The 25,187-nt window shown below is 39.9% G+C and overlaps 1 protein-coding gene and 1 long non-coding RNA gene across 6 annotated transcripts in view; one reads left to right on the top strand and one right to left on the bottom strand.

Moving 5' to 3' along the window:
- plch1 (phospholipase C, eta 1) overlaps positions 1–25,187 on the bottom strand; it is a 150,075-nt gene that overhangs the window by 79,884 nt on the left and 45,004 nt on the right. The gene's annotated exons all lie outside the window — the stretch shown is intronic.
- LOC125804584 (uncharacterized) overlaps positions 901–25,187 on the top strand; it is a 432,046-nt gene continuing 407,759 nt past the window's right edge. Inside the window, exon 1 of the long non-coding RNA XR_007440702.1 lies at positions 901–1,042. This is a non-coding gene — a long non-coding RNA (uncharacterized LOC125804584). The remainder of the gene's footprint in view (positions 1,043–25,187) is intronic.

Here is a 25,187-nt window from a genome sequence, read left to right as displayed (position 1 = left end):
TCTAATTGGATTTCTCGAACTTATCTACTTCTTTTCTACTTCCCAGTCTTTATCTGAGCGCCGGTTTGGTTCCTAGTCCAACAGCGTTCCATCCAGCGGAGTTCTCCGCGTAGCCTGTGTTCTGAAGAGCAAATAATTAGGGCGGCAAGAAAAGAGCAGATTCCCTCCTGACTCTGCGTCTACTTTCTACCAGAAGATGAGGCGCGATACAAGAACAGCATGCCGAAAGCTCTACTGAGCAAATCCTACAGGAGCAATTAATGCTTACTATCCATTTACTGACCACTTTATAGCCTCTACCTATACCTGCCTCACAACTCTACACACTATAGACATCTGCAATCACAGCCCATCACCTACTGCACACTTTAAGTAACTTATAAGTCACCAGCCACCATATTCATCACTGCTCTGTTCCAGTTAGCCTTGGGGCTGGTTTTACCCTGTGATATTAGGGTAGAAACTGGTAGAAACAACAGGTGGGCAATTTACAACAATCTCATATAGAATATAATATTAGCATCTATATCTAGAACACACTGCTCACTGGACAGAACAATGCAGAGCAACTTTGTAAAATCAGGTAATTATTTTTAATTTATATTATTTAATTATAATTTATCACAGGGTTTCTGCAACACTGCGATACTCAACATATCGACATACTGTAGCGAATCTGCAGTAATATTCTGTGTTTGCTGACTATTAAAAATGCTCTTTTATGATACTTCACTGCATCTGTGTTACTAAACCAGCCCATTTGATTGGTGACACCATGCAGGTTTTAATAATTGGCGCTGATGATATTTGACTCCACATATCAATTTCGTCATTTCTCAGACGAAAACTATTCGATATTTGGTGGAATAACCCTGGTTTTTAATTGCAGTTTTCATGCATCATGGCATGTTCTCCTCCACCAGTCTTACACACTACTTTTGGATAACTTTATGCTGCTTTACTCCTGGTGCAAACATTCAAGCAGTTCAGTTTGGTTTGATGGCTTGTGATCATCCATCTTCCTCTTGATTATATTCCAGAGGTTTCGAATTAGGTCAAATCAAAAACTCATCATTTTAAGTGGTCTCTTATTTTTTTCCCAGAGCTGTAATATATATGTAGTAAATATAACAGAAATAAACACCCAAACTAATAAATTACGGTTATGGTTATAAAAAAAAATAACTTTATAACTTTATGATGAATTTATTTATAGCAGAAAAAAGCAATTACAGTAAATTACATTACATGAACTTTTCTTATTATACAGTAATATGCTGTAATTTTGCCATTAACTTACTATAAAATTTAAAAGGAACTTGTTGTTCAATGAGAATTAGCCTTTCCCTTGGTTAATGAGCAATATTGGACAGCCCACCACATTAGATGTTAGAATCTGAATTTTCTTTGACTGTTTTTTTTTTAAATGAACACAGGAAAGAATGAGATAATTGCTAAATTGTGTAAATATAAGAACATTTATAGCATTCTACAGTATCAACATAGTAGTGTTGTAGTTTCTCTAGACCAGTGTGATGGGTTGAGCAGTATAACTGTAGGAGGTGATATCATTACCTTCATTCTACTGTAGAACTGCTGGCAGGAAAATCAAATGTATGTAGAATCAGTAACAAACCATCCAGTCCTCCTACACCTCCACACACACACACACACACACACACACACACACACACACACCTTTCTCGTGTAATTTAGCTGTGTTATGCAACAGCAGGTTAAGAATAAATCAATAAGTGCTGCTGGAACCTGTGAGAGGTTCTCACTGTGGGATCAAGAGAACTATTGATTTACATCCCAATGAAACCAGAACCAACTGGTTCCAGCTCTGATTCCCCAAACTGTTTTATAATAATCCTCTCTTGGTTTTACGTCTTTTTACCCCATCTTTTTCTCTTTTGTCTATCATCTCTCTTCTTCCACACCATCTTCCTTTCTTTTGTCTTTATTTCTCTCTTGACCTCTCTACTCTCTACTTTTTCTCTCTCTCTCTTTCTCTGTCTTTCTTATACACTTTTCACCCCAGCATTATCTTTTTCTTTTCCTTCACCCTGACTTTCTGTCTTCCTTCATTTCTCTCTTTCTCCCTTTCCTTGTAACTCCATTTTTTAATTTTCTTCTTTCATTCCACCCCATTTTCTCTTGTTGTCCATCACCTCTCTTCCTCTAACATTCTCTCTCTGTCTCTCTCTTACTCTTTTTACTTCTGCATTCTCTTTTCATTTTTCTTCACCTTCTTTCTTTTTTTCCCCTAAGTCAATTTCTCTCTTGCTCCATTTCTGTAACTTTTTATTTCTCTTTTGTTTGTGCTACTCTCTTTTTTGTCCACTGTCTCTCCTTCCACACCCCATCTTTCTTTCTCTCTTTTACCTATTTTCTTGACTCTGTTTTCTGTCATTTTTTGGCTCATTAGTGGATCTGGGAACTGGAAGTGCTGGGTGTGCTCTTCTCTAGAGCGGAACATATTATTCCTCCCGGCGCTGCTGAATAACTGAATAAGTAAAAAGATTTGTACCTGAACACGACGACCCAAACCACTTTTAAAAACTAATATTGGAGTATTAAAGTTTAAATAGCACACAGATGAGTGGACATGTGATTTCATACTTGACTTTTCAGTCAGTGTACTACTAAAGTCAGAGGTGTGAAATGTGCCTTAGACCACAATTCTGACCAAATTACTTAAGTTTGGTCTAGTCTCGGTTCGTTTGCAGTGAGAAAACATATATTATTATTTTTTGATCACTCAGACTTTCAAATCATTTACAGGATGGTAAGGCATATAGGCTGTAGTCATGCATTAAATTGAACTGGTGTTGTGCCGATATCGCACTCTCCTCTCTTTAAATGAACTTTTGTCAAGCAGAAGGATTAGCGTGACAGATTACAGTGCTGGTGATTCCTGTATCTACTGTAACTGTAGATTATTCACTATTTATAAAACAGAAATAAAAGTAATTCAAAGGAATCGGTTACACACATTCTGCTGCGAGACATGTATGCACTCAAAGGGAGACGGATTCTGGGGGGGGGGGGGGGGTGGCCGAATTCAGCACATCTAAAAAAAAAGTCAACTTTGTCAATGTCTGAAACCCACCATTCAATAAACCAGTGTCAAGTACAGGAAGTAGTGTAAAAAATAAACGTTTCAGACTTCGGTCAACACTTTTAAGTGTGAACATGCCCAAAGAATCATTTAACACCAACTTTCTTTGGCCTTGACTATCTAACTTTTTAGTTTGGTCCTAACCAATATAGTAGATATGAATGATGACTTAGGTTACATTCACATCACAGTCCACATTGCTCAAATGTTTTGCTTGGATAGGATTTGGCTATCTTGACGGTTCACATTCACAAATGTTAGTGAGCTGTATCTGTGTGTAATGTGAACAAATCTGTCCCTGAAATGCCTCACATCGATATGAGGCATTTCACCAAAAACAAAAAACGTCATATTTGAGAGACGACTCGTAGCTTTATAAAGGGAAATGGATGAGTTAGCAGCTCATATGTGGAGCATCTTTTGTTGGAGTGGAGAAACAGCAAACAGCTGGTCTGAAGTTCAAGCTCAGGTTGAGGAGGTGAAAAAAGGCCAGACGGTTTGCTTTTGCTGTTTTTTTTTTTTTTTTAGCTATAGCTGCACAGCTGCACCAAGATATGTGTGGGTATGAGAGAGAAGCACGTAGCGCATGCATTAAAAAAAGGTGCATAAATTTTGTTTTGACCGTTCACATTCATGTCACATGTCCATGGATCAGATATGTGTCAGATTTAGAACCACATATGAAAGTGACTCTACTCTGATTTGAAAAAATCAGATTTGGCACATTCGCACAGAAAAATCAGATCTGAGCCACATTGAGCAAAAAATCAGATTTGAGTCATTTAGCCTGGTAATGTAAACGTAGCTTTAGTGTCAATTGTCCAGACTAAAAAAGCAGAATTTGATCTGACCAAAAGAAGTGGTCGCAGTGTTTTGTTCCTATTTGTTCCAGGGATGTTTAATCATCTTTCAACAAGACGATGCAAAACCAGTGCTGCATATATTACAAAGGCATGGCTTCAAAATATGGACTGACCTGCTTGCAGTCCTGACTTGTTCCAAATAAAATACGTGTAGAAAATTTTCACACAATAAAAAATGTGACAACAACAATCTCGTACTTCTGCATACCTTAAGACGTGTTTGCAGGGTTTTTTATTTATTTGAATTTCCCACACTGTCTCAACCTTTTCTTATTTGTGGTTAGAGTTCTTCTATAGCATTGCTCAAAGAAATCTAACAAATAAGTTTAACTGACTTGTTTGAAGTAATTAAGGTGATCTACATAAGCCAGCACTCCCATAAGCCAACATACTATTAAGTCCGGAGCTTCCAAAATCCTCAAGCAGAATGAGGTGACTGACCAGAAATCCTAAAGCAAGTTAGGATCCTAACGCTACGCTACACTGGTCTTAGAGAATATTCCCATAACATAATGTTTAACACATCTCGTTTTTTAAGAAGTACTGAAATCCTCTCCTCCTTGGTCTTGTCCTTTGGCACCCTCGTTCTCTACTGTTTATTTTCCTAGTACTTGTCCTCCTCCTCTTTCTCCTCCTCTTTAACACTTTTATCATTACCCCATGCCCCTCTGCTTCATTAAATCCCAATTAGCTCTGTGTTGAGTAAACCTTCACGCTCGATTAGCACGCCTAGCGCAACGGGGCTTCAGCCTCAGTCACCAAGGGACAGAGGCAAGGAAGGCAGAGCGATCATCCGGCTGAAGGGAGAGGGGGCGACTCTGGGTGAAAGGATTTAGCCAAGACCCCCTCCGCTGGGGACGCTGACTCATTTGCAGCGTGCGGATCTGAAGGACGGCACATTCCCTATCCTACATCCATCTCGACTGCTGACAAATGTACTAAAACCAGTGCTGGAGCTCCTGTCAAAAGCACTGTGTATAGAGCACCACAAAATAATAATAATCATAGTAATCATAATAATGAGACATTTAAAATAAAAAATATGTAAAGTATGTTAATAGATACAGGCAATACAAAAGTACCATATATATATATATATATATATATATATATATATATATATATATATATATATATATATATATATATACACACCAGAATTTAGACTCCTATAAAATAAGAAAATCAAAGGAATATCAAATAACACTACTGAAGTCTTGAACAATTTTATAGGATGGCAAATGTACAAAAATTGGTTGTGTATAGACTAGAGTTTGGAGTCCTATAAAACATTTTATCATCAGATTTATCATATCAAACCACTAAATTCATAAAGATCTCATTCTCGTGTATTCAAGGTTTTTGTTTCAAGTGATATTACCAAAGCTGTGTTTGGAGTAGTGGGAAGTCAAATCCAGGAAAAATGCTGATTCAGTTTAGCATAATTCAGATTTTGATGTCCTATAAATAAAGCAAATCTAACTGTTATCAAATTACACCATTAAATCCTTGAAGAAGCCTTCATATATGACTTATGATATAAGAATCAGGTGATTTTACTGTAGCATTTTGGAGTAATGGGAGGTCAAACTTAAGAAAAACACCCATAATAATTAGAATTTGACATACTGAATTACTATATGTGTGTGTGTGTTCACACATCATGGACTGCAGCAAAACTCAGCATGCAGTTATGTCTTAGGCTGATATGGTTTTGATTTCAGGTGTGGTCTGATTAGTCACTGGCTCTTGCTAGAAGAGTTTTTCCCAGAAAAACAATGTTTTCTTGAGCTGAAAAAAGCAGAAAGGTCATTTCGACAAACTGCCATCTGTCAACCAGTCAGTCATCTTTATTACTATTCTGGGATGAATGAGAAACTTGGATTAAATGAATGGTATGAACTTTATGAATGAACCTAGGTTCTGTTTGGAATCCAATGAGGGTCAGTTTGGAGTATAGAGGCCTTGTGGTGAGCGCTTCAATCCTGCCTTTGCTGTGGAGCAACAAACAGCCCCAACTGCTGGTGGACTTTCTGGAGAGCCATCGGTTACAACAGTGGGTTATCCCTATAAGTGGAGTTATGTATCCATAACTAAGTTTTGGGAGTTGATCCACGCCCTCACTCCTCCCACTTCCTTCCCTATTTAAATCGTCACTTACTCTCTACATGCTCGTTGAACAACCTCGAACCCACCTCCTCCCCATCTTCCTCCTTCTTTAATTTTATATTTTTTCCTCAATATCTCTTCATGAGAGGGGGGGCTTCGGCTTCACGCCTTACCACGAAGCTGCCCCGAACTCCACCCCAATACTCTGAGTTCGCTCCCCCTCTTTTCTTCTTCTCTGCCCAGTCAAGGGCGTGGGTCAATACTAGCAAAGTGATACTAGATAGATAGATAGATAGATAGATAGATAGATAGATAGATAGATAGATAGATAGATAGATAGATAGATAGATAGATAGATAGATAGATAGATAGATAGATAGATAGATAGATAGATAGATAGATAGATAGATAGATAGATAGATAGATAGATAGATAGATAGATAGATAGATCCCAAAGGAAATTTAGGAATCATAGAGACATTAGAGACACTAACAGTTCAGCAATATGTGCAGAACATTCTGTAGCCACATACAAAAATACATACCTCCATATCCAAACATATCTCATCTTGTTTCCAGGCTAGATGCAGCCCAGCTAGGTACCAGAGCCTACTTTCAACTGTACAGTTTTCCCAAATAAATGCATCCTTTCACTCCAATTTTGTATAATTCTAACAGTGATTGTCTTGTTAGGTCAATGACTGTATTTTGGGATAGTAAGGATGAATGCTAATTCCTTAAATTTATGCTTTGTTTGGAGTCCAGACTAATAGGAATGAACCTCACTGAGGGATTATAACAGGTAATAAAGTCTGCAGACAACAGGTAGACTGAATTGATGTCAGAAAGTGCAGCGCCGCTGGGCTTTTACAGCTCAGCACTGCTGCACTGCTTTGTCTGTTCATGGCACGGATCACTGCCCAAACCACAACTGTCCCACGGCAGGACTGTGGTCCAAAACATGTGCAAACCCTAATGCCAGCCAAGGTCGACTTGCACGTCCTTTTTCTGTGATGGTCTAAAACAGAGCTGAGTGGTACGGTTAAAATGACTGTATCATGAAATTTACAGAAATCTTCTCAATAGACAATATTTATTAGGGGTTACAGTATAGACACAATTTGGATTTGTGGTATCTTGTTGGATACCCTAATATTAAAGTGAAACATAAAAAATAGGATTAAGATTTAACAAGATTTATTTGACACTTGATGAAAGAAATTGATGTGATTGATGTGTTAACTGTGGACCTCCACCTCACTCTACCTCACCTCTACCTTGCTCTACCTCACTCTTCCCTCATTTATCCTCACTGTTGCTTACTCAACATCACTATACCCTGCTCCACCTCACACCACCTTGATCTGTCTCACTTTTTTCATTCTACCTCACTCCAACATGCTCTACCTCATTCTACATAGATCTGCCTCACTCTACCTTGCTCTGTCTTGCTCTACATCAGTCTATTTCACTTTACCTTGATCTGCCTCACTCTACATTGCTCTTTTTTTGCTCTACCTCACTCCTCTCTGTCTCACTCTACCTGGATCTGTCTTGCTCTGCCTCTCTCTACCTTACTCTACCTTGATTTGCCTCATTCTATTTCACTCTACCTAGGTCTGCCTCATTCTACCTTGATCTGCCTCATTCTCTCCCTTTACCTCACTCTACATTGCTCTGACTCACTCTACCTCGCTATGCCCCACTCTACCTTGCTGTACTTCACTCTACCTCACTCTAACTTGATCTACCTCACTCTACTTCTCTCTTCCTCACTCTAGGTTGATGTACCTCACTTCAGGCTCATAGTGTCATATGATCAGAGTCTGCAGTAAATATAGCTACCTCTGTTGCTGCATGCATGAGTTGGTGTAGCAAAAACTGGATTTTGATTATTTTTGATTCCTAATATTTATCATGCTGTTTGTACATGTGCAGTTAGTGTGTGACTTTACTAAAAAAAACACAATATAGAAATGTATCATGACACAATAATAATAATATAATATGGACAAATTGTCCAGCTCTAGTCTGAGCTAGGAGGGCTGAAGGCTAAGAGTGATTCCTCTTACTGCTGAGAGAACTGGGCATGGACCACGAGGCAAAGCGGGATGAGCAAGAAAGCCCAGAGATCTTTGAATAAGACATGAATGCATGCGCCAGGAACGCTGATTTGAGTCAAGAACTGCAATCGCCACTGGTACATTCCAGCTCCATAGAGCCTTGTGTGTATCTGGCACTGTCCACTGTTCCAAAGGCAACTAGCCAAAGGCAGGTCAGTAGTCCAAAACAGGTCAATAATCAAAGCAGCAGGAGGAGGCTGACACACATTTAATGGTGAATCAGTGGTTAGTCAGCTGACAGCACAATACAAGCTACACTACAATATCAGTAAGACACTGGTAACGTTTCTACACTCAGTATGGAGTTCTGTCTCTGTCAGCAGAGCTGGTGGGATGAAGTCCTCCAGAGCTTAGCATGGGCTTGGCATTTTCTCAGCTTGTTGTAAAGCCAATCAATCAGAACTTCACACTGAAACTGGTTTAAAACAGACATCACTGTGGAGTTCCCAACGGCTGAGCCCATAAAAGCTGCCAAAAGGCTGACTGTGAAGCTGAGTAAAAGCAGGTAAACAGATGCTATGAAGAAGAAAAAAAAGGGTAATGGAAAAATTTATTCCATCCTTCCAGTTTGGAAAACATGAAAAGAGAGTTCAGTTTTGTTGATGCTATGCCAAAAAAAAATAAATAAATAAGATGTAGTTATTGAATGATTTTAAGGTAGACCAGATAATTAATCAATAATTTGACACTTTCCTCACTTTAATAAATACTATATACACTGATCAATATCCGATTTCAATCCCAATAATTTCTATTCAGCCATTTAGAGTGAAATGAATCATGAACAACAGAAAGAGCAGCTTCCAGATTTAAATAATTAGAAAGTGAAAAATGTAGATATGAGGCCCTTTTTTTAGTGATATACAGGCGAGCCATCAACTGTACACCGTGCAGTTTGCTTCAGGATGTGTCTTTGCTCTCGTAACATTGGGAAAAGTATGCCTTGTGCAGCTCAAAACATGCCAGAGAATACTAATTCTCTTAACTCATCATGGGTGCGTTTTGGACGTAACGTGCAAACAAACTAATCAGCATGTCACTTGCCATTCCCTTTAAGAGCCAGGTGAGCTCTGACTTTGGCAGGTTGGTATTGGTGCAGCTACCTGGACATTACCAACACATCACAGAGATCGGAAATGGAGTCCATTAAGAAAGCAGGTGGGACCACATGACCTTACTTCATTGCTCCAGAGTCAAAATTGAAGCCATTTTTGCCAGTTAACCACAATGATTAGTGGTTTTCTTAAGGCTACACTGCTGTTTAGTACCAATCCATTGGGTTTCCTTTGCATTGTACGAGTGGATAAGATCTTAATTTCACTAATAAACATTATTTTTCTACCAACTTGATTTCACTTAACATTTAGCTGGTCGCCGCTCACGATTATTCAAGTTTTTTTTTTTTTCTTGAGATGATGTTTCCCCATTGTTCCCAATCTCCATAGATGTTTCTCTGCTTGATGCATGTAAATATTTTAAACATCTTTTACACGACCACAGGATCAGGAGTGTCTTTCCACATGGTTGTTTAACACATGAGAAGCTACTCCCTGCATCAGTTAGGGTTAAACAACTTGTTGCCAGCTGATTGAGTAATCATCCAATGGGAGGCTCTTACTATTTGCTTAGTTAAATCCAGATGGCAGTGCATATTGTGTAAGTGAAAGAGACAACAAGAGACAGAGCTAATGGGAAGGGGGCAGGGGTGAAGGTGCGAAATGTCCTCATCAAACCTACTGAGGTGCTGAGAGAGCAACAGAGTAAGAGAGAGAGAGAGAGCAAGCCAGTGTGAAGAAAAGGTACAGAACGGAGAGAGAGAGAGAGAGTGATGTGGTGGACAGGGAAGAAGAGAGAGAGAGAAAGAGAGAGAGAGAGAGAGAGAGAGAGTGAGAGAGAGCGGGCGAGCACAGATCAAAGCTGTGCTGTAAGGAGCCGAGCAGAGAGATATCAAACACTGAATAATTGGGTCATAAAGATTCTGGCTCTCTGATGCCTGGATCAACAAAAGCACAGCGCACAGGCACAGCGCCTCAGTACCATCAGAAACACACAGCAGAGAATATGCATAATACACACACACACGCACACACACACAGGTCTGTTTTCCTGTCTTTGTGGACTGCATTCCTGCTGTATAATTTCTGTATTATTTAAGCTATGTCCTGTTCTGCTGAACCTAACCCAGCCCACATCTTACCTGGGGCTAAAGTCTAGTGTTGTTCTCAGCTTTTGGGTAGTGCTAAATAAAGTTGGAGCCCACCACATTCATAGTTCACAGCCCCCTAAGCAGAGTTCATCAGCTGTATGAAAGTAATGAGCTACAATTATGGATTATCTGTATCACTAATGTCATACTTGACACTAGACGTGGGCGATATGGCCCTAAAATAATATCACGATATGTCATGGTATTTTTGCGATAACGATACTCTTGGCGATATGACAAAACATTGATTTTTTTTTTTCAAGAATACACTAGTGCAGAATACTAAAAATGCACTCGATATATCTCCATATATCCAGTGCTGCAATAAAATTAATAATACTGTACAGATATAATCTGTCTCTAGTAGATATATAATGGGAAATGAGAACAGTGTGAGTTTTTCTTTTGTTAAAAACAGTAAAAATTTAGTACCCTGATGTGTTTATTAGGGGTGGGTGATATGGCACGATGTTTCAGGGTTTAATATTGTTCACGATATTCAAAATATTGGCGATATTATCGTGTACGATATGATTCGACACACCCCTACTTGACGCACAAAAAAGCCAGTTGAAACAGTTGCTGAAGACAAGCAGTCCAAAATCATGTTTTTCTGGAACCATGTCCTGTAGTCTGACGAGACTAAGATAAACTTGGTCGGCTCAGATGGTGTCTAGCATGTTTAGCAGTGCCCTGGTCAGGAGTATCAAGAAAACCAAGAAAGTTTCTAGACTACAGTCAAGCATGGTGGTGGTAGCATCATGGTCTGGAGCTGTATAAGTAGTGCTTCTGGCAGTGGGGGGTATGATTCACTGGGCTCTAATTGTATATCTCAGTATTTTTCAAGATTCTGATGGTTTCTTTGTGTATGACAGTATTATTTTATTTATTTATTTATTTTTCTTTTATGACTGGGCTTTAATATAGATTTGTGACTTACTCTACTGTTAGGAGTACATATAATATAAAACACTAATGTTTTAAATTGAGGTTTTGATTACTATTGTGTTTAATTTGTCCCACAAAAGTACACAATATATGAAGACTTTATTATCAGAAAAAAAAGCTAAGGAATGCAAACCATAAACCTTAAAAAGAGAAATGCTAGCAACTTTACCACAACTTTCTTTACAAAACAAAAAATATTTTAAATAGTTCCATAAACACTATAAACGGTACTAAAATATACAAAATGTAAGTATTCAAAAGAGATATTTCTCAAAAGCTTTATTGCACAAGTAAGACACAAGGTTAATATCAATTTACACTATGTTATTCTTGAACCCATTAGCTAGAGACATTATAGTATTAAAATCAGCCACAATTCCCTTCTTCTTCCAGTTAATATATTTAAAAGGGCTATAGTTACTGCTCTTGAAGTTTATTTTCACCTTGTATTGAGTTTTAGGGAATTTTATTACTTGTGCTGAATAAATTATTCTGTACCCAGGACCGATTCTGGGCTCATCTGGGGGACGAGAGGAACTTTTCTCCAAGCTATGGATTGATTGCTCAATTCCATAATTCTCTTTCTGAGTGAATAATTGCTGTTTGCTGTTGTTTTTCTGTTTTACACAGATAAAAACACTCTCACAGTGAGAAACAGCAGCAGGAGCTTTTCAGATAAAGTGCTGTTCTCATTTCTCTCCAGACAGGATGAAGTGTTTGACTTAACAGAGCTGAAATACCATTACTCCAGTGTATTAGCTTGTTATGCTAACTGGCTAGCGTTAGAAAGCAAGCTGTGTCTGCTTCTTTGGTGGTTCTGTTCTACACAGCGCTCTGCAGCACCTCTAATGGTGTGGTGGTATGTGACAAATGCATACAGGTTTAATTCCCTCTCTGGTAAATCAGATGAACCGGTATACAACCCAGCTCTAATTGAGGGAAACAGGAAATCCAACATTTGTACTGTGACATTCTGAAGCAGGGCATGATTTCCTCTCTTCGGAAACTGTGTTTACAACATGTTTACAAGCACAAACACCAGGAAACACTTCCAGGAAGCTGAAACTTAAAGTAATGGACTGAGTTTTGTGGTCCATTAAATTACTACAGATAGAAGTTGGTGGTATGTAAAAACAGTTAATTAACATTTATATAACATTTATAACTTTAGGGGCCAAAAGCAAATTGTTAAATTCAATAATACAACCTTGTAAGGTTGCTGTTTATATATATAACATCAATATAAATGTAAATTTAAATGCCATCATTGCCCTCTGCAGGGTACACCCTCCTTATTTAAATAACTAAAATAACCTTCACTTCACAGCAACAAACATTCAATATGCATCACCATCAAACTGCGTTATTCGCCAGCAGCCGTCATCACTTTATTATTAACTGTCAACAATCACCCCGAGGCCACGCCCAGTAAAAGCACCAGCTTAAAGCTGTGATTCAGGTCTGAAGCCCAGCTGTGTTTACAAGTGGAATAAAATAAATTGGCACCAAAAAAACAACAACATGCGGTTCTCCTTCTGTCAGCCATTTAAGAACAGAACCACCGAGCTATTTCTGGCAAAGGAGCCTGGATCATCACCAAGCACTGAAATGTTTAGCAACACTGTTCTAAGCAGTGCTGAGAGCTCTGCTCTGTAAATATACCACACAGACACACACAAACACACAGAAAACCGCCAATAAAAGCACAGGCCCAGCTATAAATAACCCACAATACACACCTGCCCGCATCACTGCGCTTCAAAAACGCAGTTCCTGCACCTCTGTTCCATCTCTCACACACATGCATTCTCTATTTCCCATCTAATTACACATTACAACCCCCTCATTACACAAACCACTGCTCAGAGAATAAAAAAACTGTTTCAAGTAACAGAAAGCAACTTCACATTCACAAATGCACTTAAAGACTGCACATTACAGAAAGACTTTTTAAATTAGACAGTGCACTGTTGCGTGTAAACTTCAGTAAATCAAAAAAGGGAATTACAGACTATTTATAAACACTAAGCTTTAGAAACAGCCACATATTTCTTTTTAAACGGAAATCAGCCACTGGTTTAGTAAATGCGTATTGGCATCAGTCATCCAGAAACAGTATAATGTGGATTCAATATTTGAATTTGCATTTGTATTCAATATTTAGGATCAAATGAATGATCTTGTGGAAATAAATGCAATTAAATTCTCACAGCAGTGCTCCACAATCTAGTAGAAAGCTATTTCTGGAGAGTAAAGACAGTTACTCCAACAAAAACAGAATATTTTTTTATATCAGTGATTACGGCTGTAATATATAAATCATATTTTTATTGGTATTGGGTTTTTACAGTTTTCACAGGGAACATATTAAAACAGCTGTGATAACAACATAAATAACAGCAAACTCAAAATCAATATAGAATGAGGTAGAGAAATGTAGAGAAAGCTAGAGTCATGTCAAGTGAAGTAGAGTGAGGCAGAGCTTTACAAAGCAATGTAAAGTGAGGCAAAGTGATGTAGAGTGAGGTAGAGCAAAGTAGAGCAATGTGGAGTGAGGTAGAGTGAGGTAGAGTGGGGTAGAGTGAGGTAAGTGAGGTAGAGCAATGTGGAGTGAGGTAGAGTGGGGTAGAGTGAGGTAAGTGAGGTAGAGCAATGTGGAGTGAGGTAGAGCAAAGTAGAGCAATGTGGAGTGAGGTAGAGTGAGGTAGAGTGGGGTAGAGTGAGGTAAGTGAGGTAGAGCAATGTGGAGTGAGGTAGAGTGGGGTAGAGCGAAGCAGAGTGAGGCAGAGCAATGTGGAATGAGGTAGAGTAAGGCAGAGCGAGGTGGAGTGAGGTGGATTTAGGCAGAGTGAGGTAGAACCATGTGGAATAGGGTACAGCAACGTAGAGTGATGTAGAGTGAGGCACAATGATGAAGAGTGAGGTAGACCGAGGCAGAGTGAATGCGGATTGAGGTAGCGTGAGGTAGAAAGGGAATTAGACTGAGTTGTAGTAAGGTAGTGTAAGCTGCAGCAGAGTGAGGTTAAGTGAGGAAAAGTGAGGTACAGTGATGTGGTATAAGGTAGAGCAAGCCAGAGTGAGGTGGAGTGAGGTAAAGCAAGGTGGAGTAAGGTAGAGTGAGGTAGATCCATGTGTAATGAGGTAGAGCAATGCAGAGTGAGGTTGAGTAAGATAGAGTGTGGTACAGCAAGCTGCTATGAGGTAGCGTGAGGTAGAAAGTAAATTAGAGTGAGTTGTAGTGAGGTAGAGTGAGCTGCAGCAGAGTGAGGTTAAGTGAGGAAAAGTGAGGTAGCGTGGGGTGCAGTAAGCTAGAGTGAGGTTAAGTGAAGTAGGGTGGAGTAGGATGTTATTACTCGAACTGTGTGGCAAGTTGTAGCCTCTGAAACTGCTCACCGCCATTCCCCCAGTCCCATTTCCACACACGCTTTGCCAGGTATAGAACACCACAGCACGCAAACAGTGTGCTGCATGAATTTATAGCAGTCATAATCAGGAGCAACTAGTGTGACAGAAATATATATGACAGAAACCAAACGTTCCTCTCTATATTGAGTAGTATCTCCAACTTCAGAGTGTGTATTTTTAGAGTAGTGGGTTTTTATGTGTAATAGACTTGGGGTGCATTAAGCTAACTAATCTGCTGTATATAAAATCTACATTTGATTGTTTATATTGCGCAAACAATAAAAACATTGCAAGCATATACTTTGATGATCAGCTTACAGAGTATAACAGGTTGTCGGGTGCCACTGTGTGCCAATCTGGCCACCCGCATGAACTTTAGGTCTGGAGAGGGGGCAGCAGGGTTCTAATTGAGTACTGATTGTTCCTTTAACTCTCAAATTTTACATTTTAAATGCTTGAAATGTTTATCCGGAGCTCGCCAAGCCTTCGAAAAGACCCCGTTCTGCTGTGTTTATATTGTTGTTGTTTGTCCCATTATCACATTTACCACCATCTGTTCAGCATGGCTACAGTTTTTTTAGAGCATACTGGGCTTCAGCTCTTTAAACAGCCTGGAAAAATACTTTATGCAAACGCAGTCAAACTCACTTCCTCTGCGGAGCTTTCTGCTCCCAGGAAGACGTCCACACATATCCAGTTATAGGAAAGTGGGCAGCACATTTTCTGTCCATCGCTGCCTCATTAGGCATAAATGCTGATGCAATATGCCAGTAACAAATGTGTATGATTTCCAATGTTAAGTATAGATCGTTATTTTTGCATGCAGCACCAGTCAAATGTTTGGACACACATTAAATTCTTAGATTCTTAGAAAAGTAGCAATTCTTGCTTAGATGACAGTTTTGCACATCTTGGCTAAATTTTCTCAGACAGCTTTATGAGGTAGAGTCATCTGGAATTAAGGCTTTTAGTTAACAGCTGTGCTGAACTTGTTATGACTTGCCCTGTATGACTTATCCATGCTACACACCTGACACTGTGGTTCAAAGACTGTTAAATCCCTGCATAAGATCGGAAATCAGAAATAAGATCCCATCCACCTGCAACCAACTGTCAGGTCTCACTCCATCTCCCATCCCTCACATCACCTTGCCATGAGCACACTGGCTAGTGTTCAGCCTATACTCACAAGATAACACCTTGGTGCAGACAGTCCCATGTCACCCAGTGAGGTAACACATAATACCATTCTAAGACTTTTGTTATGTTAATGTAAACACACATCTACATGAAAACAGCAGAATCTGAACTCTGGACTATGGATGGCAAGCATTTAAAAATGTCCAGCTTAATGTAAATAACAACATCTGGCTAATGCTTGACAAGCTCACAGTCTCGCTGTAGACTCTCAACATGTGGTCATGTTGCATAACTCTGGCGGGTAAACCTCTCGGTACTCAAGGAGGAGATTGAGGACAAATCAGAGCATCTGTCAATGGGATTTACTGTTATTCTCAAAGATACAACAACTAGACATGTTGACACTAGTGGATTGTACTGCTCTCCTTGTTCTGCTTTGAATAAAAAGTGATTATATGCTGTAAAATACAATGCCTGGCTAAGAAAAAATATATTTACTAGGCAAATACCTTAGTTAAGAGCCTCCATTTGGATAATTATTCCATGGGTGATTATGTTTCAGCTGGCAACAAGTTATTTTTTAACCCTAACTGATGCAGTGAGTAGCTTCTCATTTGTTAAACAATCATGTGGAAAGACACATCCTGTGGTCAGGTCTGGGTTCAGCAACAGTACGTGCCCAAGCAATGAGGTCAGCTGACTACCTGAATATAGATTTTCTTCCCTGATAGCATATTCCAAGATGACAATGCCAGGATTCGATTCGTGGGGCTGGAATTGTGAAAGAGTGATTCAGGGAGCATGAGATTATCATTTTTTTAACACATGGCCACAACAGAGTCCAGACCTTAACCCCATTGAGAATTTTTTTGGCATGTGCTAAAGAAGACCTCTTGGATTTGAATGCTGGTTCAAATCTCCCATTATCAAATAAAAGATATTGAGGAAAAATGTGTAAAACTCTGAAAACAGGAAGCTTGTGGAAGCGATGCCACAATGAATGTGTGCCTCATTCAAAAGGCTAAAAGTGGTCTAACCCTACAATAGAAAAGAGTGTGTGACTTTTTTTGGCCAGGCAGTGTATGTTGAGACATGTCTTAAAAGGACCACTTGCACTTTTGGTTTCTTGCTAGTGACCCCAAGACAACTCATATTTTACACTGTCTTTATGTGTCGCAAGTTGAAGCAACATTTGGACAGGTTTCTTCTCTCTACTGCCCTAAAGAGATTTGTTTTACAACAGGATTTCTTAGTGTGAAAACTCATTGGCTGTATAAAACATGGATTCTCTGCTTCCAAACCCCCTCATTCTTAAATATGATGCCAAAATTATCAAATGTGCAACTCACACTGCACAGTAAAGCCTACAGGCCAGACCCACCTCCTTCCCCAAGATTGAGCCTGTCACAAAATGCTGAAATTGAGTTGCACCACAGAAGCCAAGCACATTTTTTCACTATATTCTCAGTTTGTAGTGTTTGTGTAATGTTAACAGAAAAGGTGCCATTCAAATAATGTCACTATAAATCAGCTACTCCATGTAATAAACAGAAAGGACGTAGTGATTGTGGTCCTGCAGATGACTGTTTTCTTCCAGACGCTGTCTATCACATCAAATATTGAAATGCTGCGTTGTATTTTTGGATGGGACCCGATGCACTTGATACATCCTTTTTTACTTAAAACATGTGTGTTGTTTTGTAATATTGTCTTAATTGCCTAAAATAACAAACACTATTTCAAGGAACAATCAGCAATAAATGCAAGCAATAATGTAAAATGGCTAAAGGAGTCAAATTTCCAAACACTGGACAGAGTTTTTTTTCCCTACCTGCTCCTCCCTACACAGGTTGCCAGATTGAAAAGCAGTAGCAAGCGACGATGGGTCTTACTCTGAATGCTCAACTTGCATGCCATTCTCTTGTTTAAATCACCTGACTGTAAACACAGTTTCACATAATTTTCCTCAATAAACTAATGTAAAAACAGCTCAAACATCTCGTATTCTAAGTGTTGCATTTTCTTTTAGACCAAAAACATCTCAAACAAAAACTGACAAAAGTCTAACAACCTTCCTCTGCTGATGAAAATTTAAATATTGACGTTCTTGTCTCTTTCACATCAGGTTATCTTTACTGGGTTTCTTTTTCTTTTACCTCTGGCAATAGATTAATAAATAAGAGTGCTTTTCTTCTAACCTCAACAGAAGCTACACCACTTACCCACATAAGCCAGGCGGCTCTTGGTTGGGACCACCTCACCGCCCCCAGTGTGATAAACCTTACGGGCCAACAAAGGGGTCCTGCTGGGTATAAACAGCTCCATGCCCTCCGAACCCACAGCTAATACTCCCAGAACACCAGTGTGCACCCTTCTGCAGCCATGTCCACTCTTCACTTCTCTCTCTCTCTCTCTCTCTCTCTCTCTCTCTTTCAGAAATGCTATTCACGCTATTCACACAGCGCCTTTGAACCTTTGTGGATGAGTTCAACAAAGCCAAGCCGGATTTGCTTAGAAGATCTAATGGGAGAAAATGTGCATAATGGGTTCTCTGGGCAGATGCGTTACAGTACGGGGGGGTGGACAGCGGTGGTCAGCGAGGGATGACAAAAGGCGAACAGATGGAAGAGAGAGAGAGAGAGAGAGAGAGAGAGAGAGTGGGGAGGTGAAAGAAAAAGATAAGAGTATCTTAACCGGATGACACACTGTACAAAACCAACAGTGAGCGTAAGCCAAGACTAAAAGGATTCTCAGGGCTTGATATTTCAATTTCAAGGCCAAGATTGGTGGATGATATAAATATTAGCCATAACATTAGTACCACCTCTCTAGGCCAAAAAATATTATATCACAAAAGCCCTATCCGGATGGGATTAGTTTCTCAGGGGGTCCTGGGGGTAAATTCTCTTTTATGGGGGGTCCTCTGTGATTTTATTCCCATCTGTATAACCATATATGTGTTTTTCTAAAACGTTCTCTGAGAAAGTTACAGGCTTCCTGGTCATTTTAGACCCGTCCGGACGCACACCTCTGAGTTTCGTCTCCTCGCGTTTAATAAAATAGCTATTTGTCCACTGCCACGCCCCGTAATTACACTTTGGGCACGCATTTCTACAGAGATTCACATAAACACAGCGAGTGGAAATGGAGGAGCTACTGAACACGATGTCATGCGACCGAGAAAGCCAAAAAAACTCACTTTTTTCAATTGCAGTCCAGACGCAAGAGTTTTATCACTAAGTAGAAGTGTGAAATATTATTCACAGATGCCCCCCTGATAAAATAATCCAATCCGGATAGAGCTAATGTTTACCTTTACATTTTCACAATGTAAACAAAAAACAGTCAGTACACATCTGTACTAACAGATTTTTAAAATTTACAATTTATTCACTGTCCAACTTTTAGTATACTGATTTCTTTTATTTTTATTCAAATTGTCCTGTACTTCATTCAATTAACATGGACTAATTACACTCTCTGTAATAAAATCACGATATCTTCGATATGCTTTAAAAAGTATACTGTTGATATGATAAGAAAATGTGTAACGATACAACAAAATAACATCATACTGCCTACTCCTTCACCTGTCCAATACTAAGTAAGACCCCCCTCGGCATGGTCTCCACCGTGAGATCTTTGAAGGTCCAAAAGTATCTGGCCCCAAGACTAATATTAGTAGTAAATCTTTTACCTAAAGTCCTGTAATTTGTGAGGTGAGACCTTTATGGATCACATCAATGATCTCAATGGATCATATTGACGCAGCATTGCTTAGTAACCAGCATTAAAGCGCAGCGACTCACAGATGCCTTGTACTGATCGACATCACCCTTTGGAATGATGAGGGGAAACAGCGCCATCTACCCACTCAGAGAAAGAGCAAGGCCAATTGTGCTCCCTCAGGGCTCCGGCAGCTGGTGGCAAGCTGCATGACCAAGATTCGAACCAGAGATCTTCCGATTATAGTGGCAGCCCTTAACTCACTGGACCACTTGGTGCCACATTACTTATTTTTAACACATATAAAAGCTGCTTCCATGCCACCCCTGCTGGAGAAATGTGAGACCGCTGAGCTGAAAGTTCACAGTGTTAGGGCATTTTCACACCAGCACTATTTATTGGTTAAAACCAAGGTGTGAAAACAGTAGTCGCACTCAGGTGTGGACAAAAACAACAAAACGTACCAAGATCCGCAAGAGCAGGTGGTCTCAGGACGGTTCCAAACGCACTCCAGAGCGGTTTGTCTGTGGTGAGAACATGATCCCAACTATCAAATAAACTCCTCAAGTTTGATCTCCACAGCTCTTCAGGTGCAGTTTGACCTGATTTATTACCCACATAATCACTACAGCTATGAACTAATGCCATCGCAATGTGTTTCAAAGCACACAGAACCCTTTTCCTGTATTTACTTTATTACTCCCACACCAGACAGCTCTGTCCAATCAGAGGAGACAACATGCTTATGTGTTTTTTTTTTTGTGGGCTACTTTTGGTGCATTTAAGTTTTTGCCAGTGGAGAAATGAAATACAGGTGTCAAAAAACCCTTAAACCTGTTCCCAATTTTTCAGTATCTTCAGTACATTCAGAAGTCAATGATCTAAACTGAACTGACTTATATAAAAAATAATCATTTATTAAAAACGGTTCTTAACGGTTTCAAACCGTCAGTTTAGTCGTTGCTGATGAAACATTTAGTCTGGGATGCTGCAATATAGATGTGTTTCCACAGCCTATATAGGTCTCAACACAGGTACTACTGCTGGATCTTTCCTTTTCCAGCAAGATTTATCTCCAGCTTTTTATCTGCTGAAAAGGCAAACGTTGTAATAGAAGGATTTTATTCATTGGAATATAAAATCCTGTTCAGAAATCCAGACTCTTTTAAGGGTTGTCAGCTAATTATACTGACATGCCAAAAGCATTTGCCAGATAGAAAAAAAAATCTATTTCTGAAATTGTGTGGGCATTTACATTCCTCGATCCACAGTGTCACGTTTGTGTTAGGAATACATAAAGGCATTACCACCCACAGTGGACAGTGCAGTGCAGTAGGAGGTAATGATCATGACCACCAGCATCTGGCTCGAATGGTCCTTGCAAATAAATAAACGACTCTGTCAGAAAACACATCCATATACAATGTTCCACAGATATATTCCATAATATGTCAGTTCACCATTCTTTAGCTGATATATGGCATGGCAAAAGTCATGGGATACGATTCTAGTTCCTATTTCATTAGAAAGTCAGTGTATTAAGCACTTTATAAGCTGAATTAACTGTGTTAAAGAAGAGCAAGCACTGGCAGTCTATGCTGTAGTTCTTCAGGAAGAACAGTGTTTGGAGGCATCTTTACATTATTTAGGAGAGATGCATCATCCTGACCCAGATTCCACATCTCAGATTAATTGTACACCCTTAAACTGCAGAGAACTACATTACAGCGCCTGTGCTTCTACCACCTCATACACCAATACATTAATACCAAATCAGTGGCACTGCGGTACTGGAAAAGGTATGGATACCTGTGTTTTTGCCTCTTCCTCCTTAACTGTGATGTGTTTTAGTACCTTAAAATGCTAAAAGAAAAAGTGTGGTGATGGGTTAGTAGTTTGTATTGTGCTAATACGAGTACGGATCAGACACAGCAGTGTTGCTGGAGTTCTTAAACACCTCAGTCTTGATGATGAAGGACAAGAGGATGACCAACACAAACTGTGCAGCAACAGACTCTCAAAGTGGAGCAGTTAGGTACAAGTATCTAATAGAGTGGGCAGTGAGTCGACACAGTGTTTAAAAACACCAGCAGCACTCCTATTGTGGTTTTGAGTTTGTGGTAAGGCCGTGATCTGACCTCAATCTGACCCAACTATCGAACATAATCCTCATATTTGAGGTATTGGTTGTTCAGGTGCAGTTTAACCTGATTTATTACTCAGATAATTACTACAGCTATTAACCAATGGCATCTCTTTTTTTTTTTTTTTCTATTAAGTTTTCACACTTAATGCGGCATATGTCCTGTGGGCAGCGTCCTGTGGGCAATGATGAAGAACTACAGGATAAACAACACAAACAGTGTAGCAACAGATTTTCAGCCATTGTTTCTGACTTCACATATACAAGGTGAAGCAGTTAGGTAGGAGTGTCTAGTATAGTGGATAGTAAGTGGACACAGCGTTTAAGAACACCAGCAGCACTGCTGTCGTGGTTTTGAGTTTGTGGTGAGGACGTGATCTGACCTCAATCGTACCCAAATGCCCTCACAAACATACTCCTCATATTTGAGCTTAACAGCTGTTCAGGTGCAGTTTAATCTGATTTATTATCCAGATAATTACTACAGCTATGAACCAATACCATCTCTGTCGATTCTACATGATAATCTGTTTTCACACTCAATGCGGCATGTCGCCACTCATGCCTGTGCAAATCCTGAGGGCAGTGTCCTGTGGGCAGCGTCCTGTGGGCAGTGTCCTATGGGCAGCCTCCTCCTACTAGGTGAAGCAGCTAAATAGGCATGTCTAACAGAGTTGAAAGGGATTGGATTCTGCTGCAGTTTTGAGTTTGTGGTGAAATTGTGATCTGACCTCGATCCAAACCAACTATGAAATATACTCCTCATATTTGAGCTAAACGGCTGTTCAGGTGCAGTTTAACCTGATTTATTATCCAAATAATTACTACAGCTATGAACCAATGGCATATCTGGTCCACCCACCATCCAAATAGTACAATATCTGCTCTGTGTTGGTTTATCCAGTAGCAGGGGCGCAGATGGAAATTTTGAACTGGGGGGGACCAAGCTGTAAAATTATATATATATATATATATATATATATATATATATATATATATATATATATATATACGTATAGATATATATATATATATATGCTGCAATAAACTTTAGAATATTGTTATTGTTATATGTTATTGTTTTTTGTTTCTTCATTGCTACAGCCTAGGCAAGACCAGGAAGACAATGTTAAACGCAGTGTTTAACGCAGCTCCGCCCTCCGGCTCAACTTTATTCAAATAAATCCGGCCGCCGCACTGTGTCCAGTCCAGCCAATCAGGGAAAAGCAGGCTGCGTCCAGCCAATCAGGGAAAAGCAGGCTGCGTCCAGCCAATGAGGGAAGAGCAGGCTGCGTCCAGCCAATGAGGGAAGAGCAGGCTGCGTCTTCACACTTACACAAGCCTCTTACACACACACACACAGACAGAACAGGCGCCTTTCAACCACAGAAGAGAAGCTGAAAGCGGCAGAATATGGATTTATAGAGCTATAGGTTACAGTGAGGTTGGTAAAAAAATAAAAATATTAAACTTATGACTGTCTACTTCTGTTGCTTCATTTTAATTCAAAAACGAGCAAGGAGATCCAGCGCAGCGGATTGCGTTGAAAAAAGTGCTAGTGGACACGTACCGTAAGGAGCTGGTAACTGCCTCTGTCTGTAGTCTACAGGCAGTTACCAGCTCAGAACCCCGGACTTGAGAAGGTGCGTTAAATTTACATTGGAACTGGAACACGGAGCTCCGAACAATGTAACCTCTGAACTGAACGCTTCCTAGTTTAAAAACGAGGGCATTGTGGAACACAGAATTCCACAAACGTACAGTTAATTAAATTAAAACCCCAACGTTTATGCTTGTAGATGATAGATTTCGGATGAGGTCACTATAAATCTGGGGGGGACATGTCCCCCCCGTCCCCAGTGCCATCTGCGCCCATGTCCAGTAGGGTTATTAGAATTGAAGAACAGGGTGACAGAAGGATAGTGAAGTAAGCAGAGAAACAAATACAGGACTACAACCTCTAAGTATAGAACTACAAATTGCTAAAAGTCGTAATATTTTTAGATTATAGACTTTTCAGACTTCACTTTTGTTTTTATAATGCACCTAAAAACGGGTGAACGTAAGTTAGCAAGTTGTTCAGTTAATGCTCATTGTATTGTACATCTGCAATATACTTAATTAATTATTTCTGGCGAACCAAACACACAGCAATACATATATGTGTAGCTTTGATGTATTTAGGAAGCTCTGACTGCAGCGTGGGAATCCACTCTCTGTACTGACTGCTGAGAGAGTTCAGCACAACAGGACGCTGAAGCTCGCTAATTAAGGCGCACGGATAGCTCCCCGGCGCTGTGGTATTGTAAAGCGTCTCCTGGCTGAAGCTCTCCGTCGAGAACAGAGACACCCCCACCAGAGCCCAACACAAAAAAAACACAAAGAGCAGCGCAGACGAGGGAAAGCAAAACTTATCACAGTCGCTGAGTCTTTAGCTACAAACAATGGTAATGCGCGGCTCCAGCCGCTCGAGGAACACCATCTCCTCCGGGGCTCGGGCGAACCATCAGAGTAAAAATAACTCCACACAGCGCTAATGAATTCACCACTGTACTTCTGACTACGTTCCCACTGCCAGCTCCCAGGACTGACATCAAAGCGCCGTCGTCGGTACAGCTGGTGGGCTGGTGGATGGGGGCTTTAAGAGAATTCTCCGGGTCGACCTGTTGGGGTGGGGGGTGGATTCACATCCTACCCCCTCTTGCCATGTGTCTTCACGCAGAGCGCGGATGGAAGGCTGCTGATAGCGCTATCATGAAGAGCAGAGACAGGAACCTCTGGGAACTGCCTAATCTCTCCCACTTCACAAAGAAAGGCTGATGAACAAGCATTAAAGGGCAAATTTACCACCAACCAACAGTCTAAAAGCTTCTAAATGGTGCAGGAATGGTTCACAAGAGACGCAGGATGGGTGGTCTAAAAGAGACCTTACGTCTAAAACTGGAAAACGCTTAATTGAAACACACTAAGAGCTAATAACTTAGCTGGAACTGCTGCAAACTGGTGCAAAAATTGTAAATTAGTAAATCCACAAAGAGTGGAATCACGTGTTTGGATAGTCCATTATACAGTTGCAAGAAAACGTATGTGAACCCTTTGGAATTACATGGATTTCTGCATAAATTGGTCATTAAATGTGCTCTGATCTTCATCTATGTAGGAAATTGTGATCTGACCTCAATCCAAACCAACTATGAAATATACTCCTCATATTTGAGATAAACGGCTGTTCAGGTGCAGTTTAACCTGATTTATTATCCAAATAATTACTACAGCTATGAAGAAAGGCTGATGAACAAGCATTAAAGGGCAAATTTACCACCAACCAACAGTCTAAAAGCTTCTAAATGGTGCAGGAATGGTTCACAAGAGACGCAGGATGGGTGGTCTAAAAGAGACC

This window comes from Astyanax mexicanus, chromosome 9, assembly GCF_023375975.1.
Source record: "Astyanax mexicanus isolate ESR-SI-001 chromosome 9, AstMex3_surface, whole genome shotgun sequence".
NCBI lineage: Eukaryota > Metazoa > Chordata > Actinopteri > Characiformes > Acestrorhamphidae > Astyanax > Astyanax mexicanus.
The sequence above is the reverse complement of the archived record's forward strand: the minus strand, read 5'-3'. Positions and strand labels throughout refer to the sequence as shown.